General features: G+C 37.8%; 1 protein-coding gene and 1 long non-coding RNA gene across 4 annotated transcripts in view; one reads left to right on the plus strand and one right to left on the minus strand.

Annotated features, from left to right (window-relative positions):
* Window positions 1–13,581, plus strand: part of DIAPH3 (diaphanous related formin 3) — a 454,594-nt gene that overhangs the window by 309,874 nt on the left and 131,139 nt on the right. The gene's annotated exons all lie outside the window — the stretch shown is intronic.
* LOC311589473 overlaps window positions 8,406–13,581 on the minus strand; it is a 158,633-nt gene continuing 153,457 nt past the window's right edge. Inside the window, exon 3 of the long non-coding RNA XR_014776564.1 lies at window positions 8,406–8,785. This is a non-coding gene — a long non-coding RNA (uncharacterized lncRNA). The remainder of the gene's footprint in view (window positions 8,786–13,581) is intronic.

Below are 13,581 nucleotides of genomic sequence, written 5' to 3' on the forward strand. Positions count from 1 at the left end.
GGGCTGCTTATTATATCAGTTTGTAAAAATGAACTCTCATAGACTTTAAGTTTTAATGGACATCACAATAGAATATTAATAATATCCTATTTTTATTTCTCTAAAATTTAATATCCATTTTGAATCACCAAATTTATTTTTCCAGCTCCAAAATGGTACTTATGCAATAGGAAAAGCACCTAAGCACTCATAGATCAGAGCCATCATTTCTGTCCAAGAATCGCTGCTAAGATTTACATGCATTTTCCTCTCAGAGCCTTTGAATCCAAACTGTGATCCTAGTGAATGTGCCTCTCAGTGTCCACATCATCTTACCACACCAAGTATGTCATGGTATTCTTAATCTGAAATACCATGTCGTTGGTTGCACGGGACATGTTACATCTAATTTGGTTTGTATTATTCAATAAGAAAGTAATATAATTTTTCCTAGCTTTTCAATGTGATCAATATATTTGGCCACACACAGTCAGAAAATGTCTGTAATTATTTTATTAAAGCACACAATAGAAAAAGATAAACATTTGAGTCCATGACTTCTGATGCATGTTGCCAAATTACTTGCCAAAAATGTTCTAATTTTCCCAGGTTCCCATATCAAACTATAATTATGCATTAGTTGAAGAGTCTCATTTTTATGAGAATTTGTAGTGTTTGTTACATTAAAAAGTTATCATTTGCTTTTTTTCTGAGTAGTACTCAAAATGATCATTTTAAAAGTACTTAATTTATATTTTCTGATTTACAAATTGTATTGTCTTAACCTTTACTGTTGATTTACATATTAGCCAATTGTAAACAACTATTACCTTGGGAATAACTTAGATTCTCATTTATATGTTTTGTCATGTCTGCTTATGTATGTGCTTGCATGCGTGTGTGAAGTGTATGTTCTGTTGTCCTACAATGTTTTCGCTTAATTTCTATCACCTATATAGTGAAATCTTGTTTTAAAAATTAAAAAGTAAAAATAAAGCACCCCAATTGCTTCTCTTGTTAGCCCATTGTAGTTGGCTTGTTAGATTCTTTTGTAACACTTGCTCTGCTACGTTCTTTCCAAGATACAGTCTGCAAATGATGACAGATCTGTCTAAGTAAGTGAAATATCTTCACCCAGTAGGGTTTCTTCAATGCATTTGCTTTACTAAGGTCATGTGTCACACACATTTTGATGCTTTCCAGGAAAGTACTATGTTCTTCTGAGCAGAGCCTGAGTTTATGATATAAATTCATAAAAATATCTTTAAACCAGACACAGCCTCAATGTTGTGTCAGGGCTTTCCCTTTTTCCTTTTTTCCCCTCTAATTCTACCTTATTTATTATTTTTATTATATATTCTGTTTTTTACTCTACAGGCCCTTGTATATGTATTATGGGTTCCCGCTTAGTGCTTCTATGGCATTCCTGAGTATGGGGAAGGAGTGGGTCTTCGCATCTATATGTCTGTCTGTTTCTGGTACCTTTTCTTGGGTTCTTTGCCTTCTGTTTGTTTGTTTTTTATCCTAGTTTGATGTGCTAGATTATTATTATTTTTTATTATTATTATCCCCTAGAAGCTCATTTGTTTTCTAATGAGACACAGAAAAGGGTGGAGCCAGATAGGTGGGAAAGTGTCTGGCAGCTGGGCGGAGGAGAAGGAGGAGACCATAATTGGGATATGCTATGTTTTGGATAAATATCCAAATGTAATAATAAGTGTCACTACCTATAAGATGCACCAAAATAAAAGCTATGATGTAAGGAGGATACTTTTGAAGTATTTCCTATCATTTGAAGACATTTGACAAATTGGGAGATAAATTGTAGATACTTGTTTCCATTTAAAGAATGTGGGGATATATACAATCTAGATTGACCTACAGAAAGTCTTCTCACCAAAGTGAAAAAACCTGTCTTCTAAAATGAACAATAAATGACAGTTCTGAATATTTTCCCCTTAAAGGCATCTGAATTGCTAATTCAGAAATATCAGTCTTTGAAAATAACCCACATAACAAAATAAATCATATAGTAAAGAAAAGTCCTTATTTCTGGCTTGCTTTTCTCTTTCTAAGTGATACAAACACAGAGACACCTTTTCTAATATATGTGGAAGTATTGTTTTTAGAGCATTTGAAGACTTTCTGCAATGGAAATAGAAGTTACTAACATAGTTTACCTTACCAGCATTTGATTTCATTCTGATAGAAAATATAATTGAATGTATACATTGTCTTTTAAAGATGACAAACCTGAGCTCTGATGTTATATTAAAAATATGTTGTAGTTTTCTCTTGTTGTGTTACTAGTATAGATAAAATTTTAATATATAAGTCACTTTTCATTGATTCATTGAGCAACGAGCAAGAATTTTTTTCTATACTGAGATAACTAGGAATGAGCAATGTCTCTTTTGTACAGAAACTTAAAATTTGAATGAATAAGTCAGACTGCCAAATATATAAGTTCAAATAGCAGTTTATATGAAGTAGAGTGAGAGGGTGCAGTACCTGGCAGAGAGCTGCCATTGACAGAGTTTGGTTTAATTTAACAAAGAAAGCACTGCCAGTATCTCACATTTCTAACTGAATATGTTGGTTAATAAAGAATCCCCAGAAATGACAGTGTTTCTGACTGGTGTGTTTGCTTTGGGACTCACGGGTTTATATTTCTACAGTCTTGCTTATGTGCTTTATACTTTTTTTGAGGACCAACTCAAAATTTATGGGACACTTTTCTTTTCAGGCCACACTTTTCTAAAGAACATACTACTATGCAGATCACTGTAGTCCTCTTTAGCCTGACCTTGCTGGTATAAAAACAGTGTGGGTCACTGTTATCTTTTTAGACAAGGAACTTCTTATTTCATCTAATTTTCATAAGACACCAGCCCTGAGATGATTGAGCGAGAGAAGAGTCCTCTTGTATCTTTGCCATAGGCTCACAGGGACTTCTTCACAGAGATTTTCCTGAGACTCATATTGCCAGCATGCAAATAAGAAGTGAGTTTTTCACAGATATATAATGTCTCTGCTCATCACTACCTGAGACAGTAGAGTGATGAAACCCCTCACTCTCTTGCTGACTGCCGGTAGAGGGAGAGCGGGCAGCTGTGTTCAGGTCCACTTGTGCTGGTTGTCCTGGCCTTTCAGACTGGGGCTGTGAGTAGTGTGAAAGCATAACTCTCAGCTCCATCTCTTCCAAAAGGAGGCAGACGCCTTAGATTCCCTATGAGCAGTAAGTCTGAACACAAGGCTCTGGCTTTTCCCTTTATAATTTCCTAGTGTTATAAGCCATGTTCTCCAGTTTATTTCCATAAGAATGAAGAGCTCAAGTTCTCAGACACACTCATAGGCAAAATTGGTGTTTTCTGTCCATCTTTGGATCTTAGCTTTTTAAAAAATATATTATCTTATAAACAAATAAGTGAATGAATTTTAAACTCTTTATTAAATCAGTACATGAATGTAGAGTTAATAAAGGTAGTGTTTAATTTTGAATTATTTTAATTTGGAATACAAAACACTTACATAGTATATGAGCATAGATAACAGTATTTATTTATTTATTTATTTATTTGAAATACACAGCTACTCTTATATAATCACTTCCAGAAAAACACAAATGTGTATAATAGATTTATGTAATTATATACTACCTTATCAAACTGAGTATCTATTTTTTCATCACAGAAACAAATCGGGCATTTGATAATCGAATTTGAATATTGCTTTTTAAGATTTCCTGTGTATATAAGATGATTCACATAATTTTTCAATAGCATATCAGAATGGCCATTGAAATGGACTCAGTGTTGTATAATTATGTTTTGTGGAGGAAGTAAATAAGAGCTTATTTAATGAAGCAATAAAAACTGTACTAGCAGCCCCTATATTTTAGTCTTTAGGTTACAATTTGTCTATTATTTATTAGGCTTAAATGTCTCATTTGGTGCAGCTTCAGTCTATTAAATAACGGATAATTAGCTTTTAGGAATCTGTTGTTTACCCACATGGCCAAAACTGCTCCTTTGTTTTCCATTCCACAGTTTAGAACAGCTAGACAATTAGGCATCCATTTTAGAGGAAATGCATACTGCATAAACACCACTTAGGAGTGTCTCTGCAGTCTCAACAGTTATGCAATTTATGTGTGTATTTGCTTTCAGAAAAGATTTGACAGTCACCCTCTTCTCTATGGATGCCATAAAACTCAGATTATTTTCTATAATTGTACAGATTCTAGTTTTTTGCCGTAGTGCTTTCAATTTTCTAGTGTTATCGGTGAGTGATGCATATAAGGAAACCAATAATCATTTCTCTGTGTAGGATGGTAGAACAAATTAAGCTGCATTGGCTTGGGTGTATTTCTCTTTTCTTTCATCCGTCTTTTATAGAACAGTAACAATAACTTTTTCACTAACATTTATTTATCATTCTTAATCTTCCAGGCTCTACATGTCTATTATTACATGTGATATTTAAAATGGGCTTGATACTTTTCATCGGAATATTCTATTTACTTGCACAGAGTTTTGCAGGCAACGAAGCCCAGGTTCAAATCTGACTAAAGGCCATCTCTTTAATCATCATTTATTCCTTAACAACCGATGATTTCACCATGGTGTGACAAAAAAAAGAACCAAACTAATACTAGTAATTGGTGTCACTAGATGTGTTAGTTACGGTCTCCATTGCTGTAAAGAGACACCATGACTACCCATGGCACCTCTTAGAAAAACACTTAATTGGGGATGGCTTATGGAGGCAGCCGACAGAGTAGCAGAAAGAAATTGAGAAACACTGGCCAGGTGTGAGCCTCTGAGACCCCAAAGCCTGCCCCAGTGGCACACTTCCTCCAACAAGGCCACACTTGCCACTGTGAGCCAAGCGTTCAGATGCATAAGTCCATGCAACCCGCTCCTATTCAAACTGCCACGCTAGACTTTACCTACATGTAAAGGTTGAGAACTGTCCTTATGACCTCAGCAGAGAGGAACAACTAACTTTTCTTAACCATTGTTAGTGGTTTTAAGCCAGGTAATCTCTTACTTCATATTAGCAAATTTTCACCATTTAACTTAGTCATGCCTCTCTAACCTAATTACCTGAAGTTGCATTTTGGTTTTCAGGATTGAAGGTTTGTTTGTGTCCCTCTTAAGAGTTAAGAGGATCAGATTAGCAAAGTCCCACCTACTGCTACTGCTACTGCTTCTGTTACTACTGATTCCTAAAGCTATACACTGCAGATTGGTCCTCTCTCCTCTTCCTCCTTTTGTTTGTTTGTTTGTTTGTTTGTTTTTGTTTGTTTGTTTTTTGTTTTTTTTCAGACAGGGTTTCTTTGTGTATCCTTGGCTGTCCTGGAACTCATTCTTAGAGCCAGGCTGGAGTTGACTTACAGAGATCCTCCTGTTTCTGCCTCCCAAGAGAGTGCTGGGATTACAAGTAAACACCACCACCCCAGCCCCCCCCCCCCCTCACTTCTTAAGGGAATCTGTATAATCTAAATAGACTAGGGCCCAGCAGAGTCCAATGTAGAGTAGTCCTGTGTAAGGTGGATATGATGTTAATGTCAAAAGGGAAGGTACAAATGTATACAGTAGTGAGTTTAATTAATGGTCACAAATGCAGCATGTTTTCATCTAGAGCAAGTGTCCCAAAATACCTTTTCTAAGTCCAGCATTTCAGCCACATGAAATTTTCCTTCTGATGTTATGTAACCTACGCACTGTCCTGGAAGCCTTCCGGGTGTTTGTTAGAGCACTTACCCAAGTTTCTTTGAGTTACACTTATCCCATTTGTGGATAGTCATTTCTTTCATCCAAATGATGTGGTTTCAATCATGGAGATTCACTGGAGTGCATTTTTGTGCACACTAATACATACTGGTTCTCTGTAGCTGTGTAAGGCTCTCAGACCATCCACTACTCCCAACAAGCTCCAGGAGTGTATGATGGGTGGGCGGAGTCAAGAGAGGAGGTGGCTAGCCATCCTCAGTGCCACATGTCCTCACGCTGAGTCCCCTTTTCTTCTTCACTCCCAGTCCTCCCCGCTTCCTTTCCTTCCAGCTGCCAGCTTTCTTCTCCGTGCCACTCTGCTCAACATCTCTGTGAGACTCGTGCATACTAACAGACTTAACGCTCATTTCACAGGTGTCTACATCGCTCTTCCTGTGAGTAGCATTTAATAGTAACCATATGCTGAGGAGAAAGACTCCAAACCGTATCAAGTTATTTGGGAATGAAAAATTAAATACTCCTACCACCACCACCTGGAGGTGGTAGTTCGCACCTGTCATCCCTGCACTCAGGGGACAGAGGCAGGCCGATCTCTGTGATGTGAGTTCCAGGCCAACCTGGTCTACAAAGCCAGTTCCAGGCCACCCAAGGCTACACGGAGAAACCCTGTCTGGAAAAAAAAAAAAACAAATAAAATAGACAATTATCGTAAGATTAATTTTGACTAAACTAATTTAAATTCTTATGGTTTAGCATAAATGACAGAAGAATTTTGTCCTTACCATCTTAAGATTGTTACCTATAACTTTTCTATTACCAAGCCCGGATTCAGCCTGTTTGTACCGTGCTTCAGAAACACAACTGGGAATTTTTGCACTTTAGCCAACACAGAGACCTCCTATAGCTTTTGCTAACATCAGACATATGCACTGAATCATAGTTGAACACCAAGGTATCTTTTTTGTGTAATATCAAGCGTGCCTTAGCTAACTGTTGTCCTCAGTCAGTGTCTATGTGCCTGGTAGACACAGTGTCCCTTTGCCTGTTGTCTATCTGTTAACTGTCCTGGGTACAATTTCTACTTGGATCTGGATAAGAATTATGTGCATTAGAATCTCAGATATGAAAGAATGACTGCTGGCTTATTTGTGAACTGAACTATAAATCTCCGCTTTTAAGGAACTTATCCTATTCTCTGATGTGTAGCGGTAAACATGAGGTTAAGTCTCTACTTTTCCATTAGCCTCGAGATTCAGGGGCTGTGACACCTGCAGGGTGTTTGTTTGTTGTTGAATTTTTTGTTTTGTTTTGTTTTTTTGTTTGTTTGTGTTTTGGTGTTTCAAGACAGGGTTTCTCTGTGTAGCCTTGGTTGTCCTGGACTCGCATTGTAGACCAGGCTGGACTCAAACCCACGGAGATCCACCTGCCTCTCACCTGCAGTTATTTTAGATGATTTCAACAGGCACCTGAACCTGCATGGCACCATCATCACATGTCTAATCTATGGAGGCCTTCTACTTGGAAAGGTGAAGTTTAGCCTGGGCCTAAAGCCTCACACACTTGGTGTTGGTTTAAAAGCTATAGTAACTAGTCAGACACAGTTGCATCTAAAAAGGATATTGCCTTCAACAAATCTAAATCCAGGAATTTTCCACTACCTTCTTCCTGAGATTTGTTTGTAAAATCCTGTGAAAAAAGAAAGCTAATATATTTTAATGTCCAAATTTTTTGTTGTCGAATCTGATGTGGACTGACACTAGATTTCACAAAATAAGAATATTCATGCTGCACAGATACATTTGGTTCGAGGAAGACTGCCCCTGGTAAAATTGAGAGTGCTATGTTTTTTTGTGTGTGTGTGTTTTGTTTGTTTGTTTGTTTTGTACTGTCTGTGAGAATTCTTTAAAATTTTAAAAAATATTTTATTAATTTATTCATATTACATCTTGTTATCCCATCCCTTGTATCCTCTCATTCCTCTCTCCCTCCTGCTTTCCCCTTATTCCCCTCCCCTATGACTGACTGAAGGGGACCTCTTCCCCTGTATATGCTCATAGGGTATCAAGTCTCTTCTTGGTAACCTGCTGTCCTTCCTCTGAGTGCCACCTAAGGACAATGTAGGCAGTAACCTTCGAACCCCTACCCAGATCTAGCCGATGGACAGGGAGTGCTATGTTTTATAATTTGCATATACCTTTGCTCCATTTCCCTGGGGTCTGAAAAATCCTATGTTCTGAGACTGACTCAGCAGCAGAGGTATTGAATTTGATGCCATTCGTGTCTCTTGAGTTGTTTCCATCATTCACACTACCTCAAACATGAGCACTGCTCCTTCTCGCTTTTTTTCTTGTTTCTCTTTTGCCATAAGTACCTTTTTACCCCGGGTAGTAGGGCTTAAAATTGCTACATCTTGTATACTTGGTAAAAACTCTACCTAAGTCAGTCAGTCTCCCTCCCCCCCCCTCTCTATTTTTTTAATATGAATTTTTTGCTTTATGCATTGTCTTGTGTATGTAAATGCTTGATGCCTGCAGAGGCAGAAGATGCTAGAAGAGGATGCTGGGTCCCTTAGAACTGATTGTACAGAATGTTGTGAACCATCATGTTCATGCTGGGAACCAAACCCAGGTTGTTTAAAGAAAAACGAAGGGTTTTTTTTTTCTTTATTGAAAATGGATTCCCCCCTCCATGATATATCCTGATTATATTTCCCTCGACTCCTAGTTCCTCCCACCCCAACCCACAGTCCACATTCACCTCTTTTCTGACCCATTAGAAAACAAACAGGCTTCTAAGGAAAATATAAGATAAAACAAAAACTTACACATTGGAGTTAGACAAGAGCCCAAAGGAAGGCACAAGAATCATAGACCCACTCACTAACACATTCAGGAATCCCATAAAAACATTCAATCAGAAGCCGTGATGCAGGCCTGTCCATGCTGCTTCAGCATCTGTGTGATCTTATGAGCTTTGATCAGGATGGGGTGAGAGGACCTTGTTTTCTTGGTCTCTATGCCATCAGGTTCTTACATTCTTTCTGCCTCTTCTTCACAGTTCCCTTGGCCCTGAGGGAAGAAATTTGACAGAAATGATCTGTTTAGGGATGAGTTTTCTGAGGTCTTTCTCTCTTTGGATAATATCTGGCTGGATGCTGAACCACATCTACAGCCCATAGCCCTCTTCTTTATTTTGTTTTATTTTTATTTTTGACACGTAGTCTCAATAAGGTGGCTTGTCTGGCCTTAAGCTCATTCTATCTATAATCTAAGCAGGTTTTGAATATAAAGTCTTTCTGCCTCACCTTCCCAAGTAGATGGCATTATAGGTTTGTATTACTGATCTGTCTTCTAATTGTTAGCTAGCTGAATACAATGAAATATGATTGCCTTCAATTCATGTGTTCTCCTAAATGTGTTTTTCTGAACAAAACTTTTACTTGGCAGTAACTTATTTCTCATTAACCATTAAGGTCATGCAATGTAAGATGTATAGACTACCTTCTTGTGTTTGTTTCTTTTGTTTTAATCCATATTGATCAAGAGCATAGCATTATTCATTCTTTATTGCCTAGGACCTGTCAGTCACTGGTACCTGCAAGCCCTAGATACCACAAGAGACACTTGGTAGAAGTTGTCAAATAATTATAAATACCCTAGATGATTTAAAGACATATGTTCTATTTCGTATTCAGTTTAATGCATTATCATTTATATGAGAAATTAAAATATAGATCAAACTATAGGCCTAGAGCCAAGCCAGTCAGCACCTGTATTCACAGTTCTGTGGAAAGAACTCACGCCAGGTACTTTGCATCTGTCTATGGCTGTCTCCATGCCATGAGTAGTTACAACACATATAATAGTTCCCATAAATTAAAGTATGGGGTATCAAACCCTCTAGAAAATACTGACTTGTTATATAGATCAGTAATCTATAGACTATAGTCTTTGGTTTTTAAGATACAGAGTAAAAACACTAGTTTTTCTTGTTTCTCTTCATCAGCAACCAAAATGCCATTGTGTACTGAGAAAGAACACATTAATGATTGAGTAAATTATTCACAAAAATAATTATGATTATTAGTAAAACTCAATGTTTAAGCATATTTCTGAGTAAACTAAATGATCTTCTAGACTGCATTAGTTGCACCAGCATAGCTATGTGCTTGGAATTCTGAGGGCTTCAGAAGCCCTGGACGGACTGGCTCATAGAGGGTACTGGGTGTGCTCCCCATCCGCAGGCTCTGTGCTACTGTTTGTGTATCTTTAGAGATGAAAATACCAGTATGTCAAAAGGCCAGATAGAACCAAGTTTTATATTTTTCTTAATAAGTCATCTTTCTTTTTCTCTTTATTTTGGGTCACTCTGACATTTGGTCCTTAAAGCTGAAGGACTTCCATTCACTGGATTTGCAACTACTCGTGGAGGTTTTAAAGCCATTACCTCAAGAAGAGAGAGAAAAAAAAATCTCAGTAGTATTTATTTGGCTTTTGAGGCCAAACAAATATACCCTACGGCAAACATGGAAAATTAAGCCGAGAAATTGAATATTTATATGTTACTTGTAATGGTATCCATTGGCATTAGTATTTAGATGAAATTAGACATTATTTTGTAATAGGATTTTAAAATATTGTTTCCTAGATTGCTTCCTTTCTCAGATATCCAGTGTTCTTCAAGAAAATTAGAAGCAACATAATACTAACAGTTAATATTGAGGGCAGCCTCCACACAGCCTAGAATGCCCCTAGGCAGGGAGGATATGGCAGAGTAGTGAACTAACAAAATGCATGACTGACTGCCGTTGGAGGTTATTGCCTCAGCAGAGTGAGTTGTCACAATAAGCTTCCAATAATAATTATCATTAATGCGTAGAAGTGACAGTGATTTTCGTCCAATATAGTTCTCTGCGTGTTTATTTTTAAACTATTAGTGCTATTCTGGAAGGAACTCTTGCAAAGCAGAAACATTTTTGTGGAATTCGTGCTGAATCAGAGGTTCAGTCAGTAACACTCACGAGCGCTGTGTGAAGGATAGCTGCTTACATTCCCTCCACAGACTTTCCAGCTCCTGTCTGACTGGCGATTGGTTAGAAGATGCTAAGTGCACGAGAGTTCCTCCTTTTAACTTACCTACAAAGTCAGCTGCAGGAAGAGCGCTTAGGGAACAAAAGGTTTATTTTCACTCAAGAACTAAGAAAAGGACAACTTTCCACCACAGTCCAGTTCTGAGAAGTAAAGTGACTTCAGTGCTGCTGCACTGCAGTTACGATCACTGCCTTGTCAATGCTAATTATAACGTGTTTTCTGCTGGCTGTACATGGACCTAAAGTCTTTTCTGTAACCTTTGCCCTCTATCATTTATTTTAATGTTTGTTAAGGACTGACACTGTTAATGCTCTTTCAATTAAGGAACAGTTACCTTTGAATGCATTGGATATTTTCATTATGTAAATATTAACTATTAAATGTTTTAAAAAGACTAAACAGCCTGTTTTGCTGTGACTGCTGATTATGTTCTGTGTTATCAGCTTTGATGGGTGAAAATGTCATTTATAATCACTGGATTTACCTTATTTTTTCTTTAAGTAAGTACCCTATCTTGCCATCCTTTCACCTGTAGAGAGTTTTTCCAAAGAATGATAAAGGAGCTTCATCTAGGGGACATGGCACTTGGGGTTTATTACATTCCATTTAACACACTAAAGTGTGCTCTCCTGCAATCCGGGGACGTGTGTCTTGACCTTCATATCTGCCGGTACCATTGAGCGAAGTTTCCTTGTGTTGCATTGAAGGCATTTAACAACTGTTAAGAATCCAAGAGATACCAAGCCTTTTCAGAATGGTTAATTCATTTAATTGGGGAGCATGGCAAGGTGGGGAAGCAATACTGTGTTTTAATCTTCTCTCTTTGCTAAGAGAAAATTCCTTTTTTATGTTTACTGTTATCCTATGCTAAAGCCTGCACTCAGACATAATAGAGATAGACCACTGACTAAACAATCATTCATCAGCACGTAGGACAGTGCTTCCATTCCTAGAATTAAAGGAATGCCTCAGAGACATTGGTTTTTCATATGAACATTACAAGCTCCCTAATATAGTTGTTTGTATAAGGTGCATGCACGTGTGTGTGTGTGTGTGTGTGTGTGTGTGTGTGTGTGTGTGTGTGTATGATGAAGAATCTAGAAAAAAAACAAGTTTTGCTAAAATTGCCATGGCCTTTCTGAAAGTATAAATTTATCTGATTCACTAATTACAAAGGCAATCCTCTTTAAAATACAAAATCTGCTTCTTTATACAGAAATAGTAAGCACCCCATTGTTTCTCAGTGGATCCCATGACGGCAAAGCTTTTTGTCCAACATCAGCAGTTCCTTAAGAGACCTTTTAATGTGGCATGTTTGCATAGCAAGTGTTCAATAAGCATTTCTAAAGTATGTTTCTAATTCATGTTTAAAGGACAAGAATTCCTCAATTGTAAACGTTCTATTTATGCTTACCTACTGAAAAGTAAATTAGTCTAGTCATAAGACGAGCTGTGACATGTGTCAAGTTTGTTGTACATGTTTGTATATTGGAACAAATTGGAATTTTATAACCATATCAGCTATCTCAGGTGTGCAAAGATGTAACTATTTTTATAAAATTTAGCTCAACTCCTAAGCCACTGAGTGCCCCCTCTTAATTCGTGTGTGTGTGTGTGTGTGTGTGTGTGTGTGTCCGTGTGTCCGTGTGTCCATGTGTCCATGTTCTTTACTGAGAAACACAGTCCAGCACAGTGTTCAATCATTCACATTTGAAATTCCCTTCCCCTAATGGAGTTTCCAGGTTTGTAAGCCATCTTGAGTTCTCTTCTGTCTGGGTCTGAAACTTTTGACCTATTTTTTGCTTTCTGGTTTTGGTAAAAGTGATGAAAGTTTTTTCCTTGAGCGACAACCATTTATATCTGCTTGCTTTCTCTTAGATCAGTCACTTGATGGTGGTGATGTTTGGGTGGAGCTGTGTGAAAAGATGAGGCTTGACTGGAAGTCAAGGAGAGCCTTCTGTACTTTGTCCCCATCCTACGGGAATAAGCCCAGGGCACGCAGCACACTGTCTAGTTGCTGTGAAGTAGATTGCCCTGCAGCAGAAGTCCAGATGGGGTAGAAGTTGTAGGACTAGAAAGACTAGAAAGAATTAAGAAGTCCTTGCAGTAGTGTGCCAATAAACACAACAGCCATGAACTAAGGGATACTGAGAAGACAAGATGGATTCAAAACAAAGTCTAGAGAGGAAATGAATAGAACCTTGGAGTGAGTGAAAAGTAGATAAACAGAGACTGCACTTTTATGACTGTGTGCTTGTGCTTAGGACACAACGGTTTTGTTTCTCCAGTTTTATACTGCTTTAATCTGGGAGATAAATTTACGTGTCTGGCCCTGGTAGCAGATATAAAACACAATTGCACAACAGTGTTCCTTCTTGCATTAAAGAATGCAAAGAATAACTCCCTTCTTATGAAAGACTAGCTGGGTCATTTTTCTTTGGTAAGTGGAAACCAAGGACGGTTGAAGACAAATCATGGCTATTAGCTCATGAGGTAACTTGGAGGTGCTCCATTCCTGAAAAATCTGAGTGAGGCTCTGGGTTCAGGCAGGATAAAAGAAAGACGATATCTTGTCCCCTCTTCGGATGGCAAACCAATCCCATTCTTTCTCCTTCAGCTCAATTTAGCCCAGATACTCTGCTCCAAATCTGAGACTACCCTTGTTGACATTTGCCTGATGTTTGGTTTCCTGGCATGCATGGGAGTGTTGCAGTTAGTAATTAGTCATTTCTTGGAATATTTTTAAGGCACTAATTATACCTTATCTAGCATTC

The sequence above is a fragment of the Acomys minous genome (assembly GCF_964271855.1).
Source record: "Acomys minous genome assembly, chromosome: 18".
Taxonomy (NCBI): domain Eukaryota; kingdom Metazoa; phylum Chordata; class Mammalia; order Rodentia; family Muridae; genus Acomys; species Acomys minous.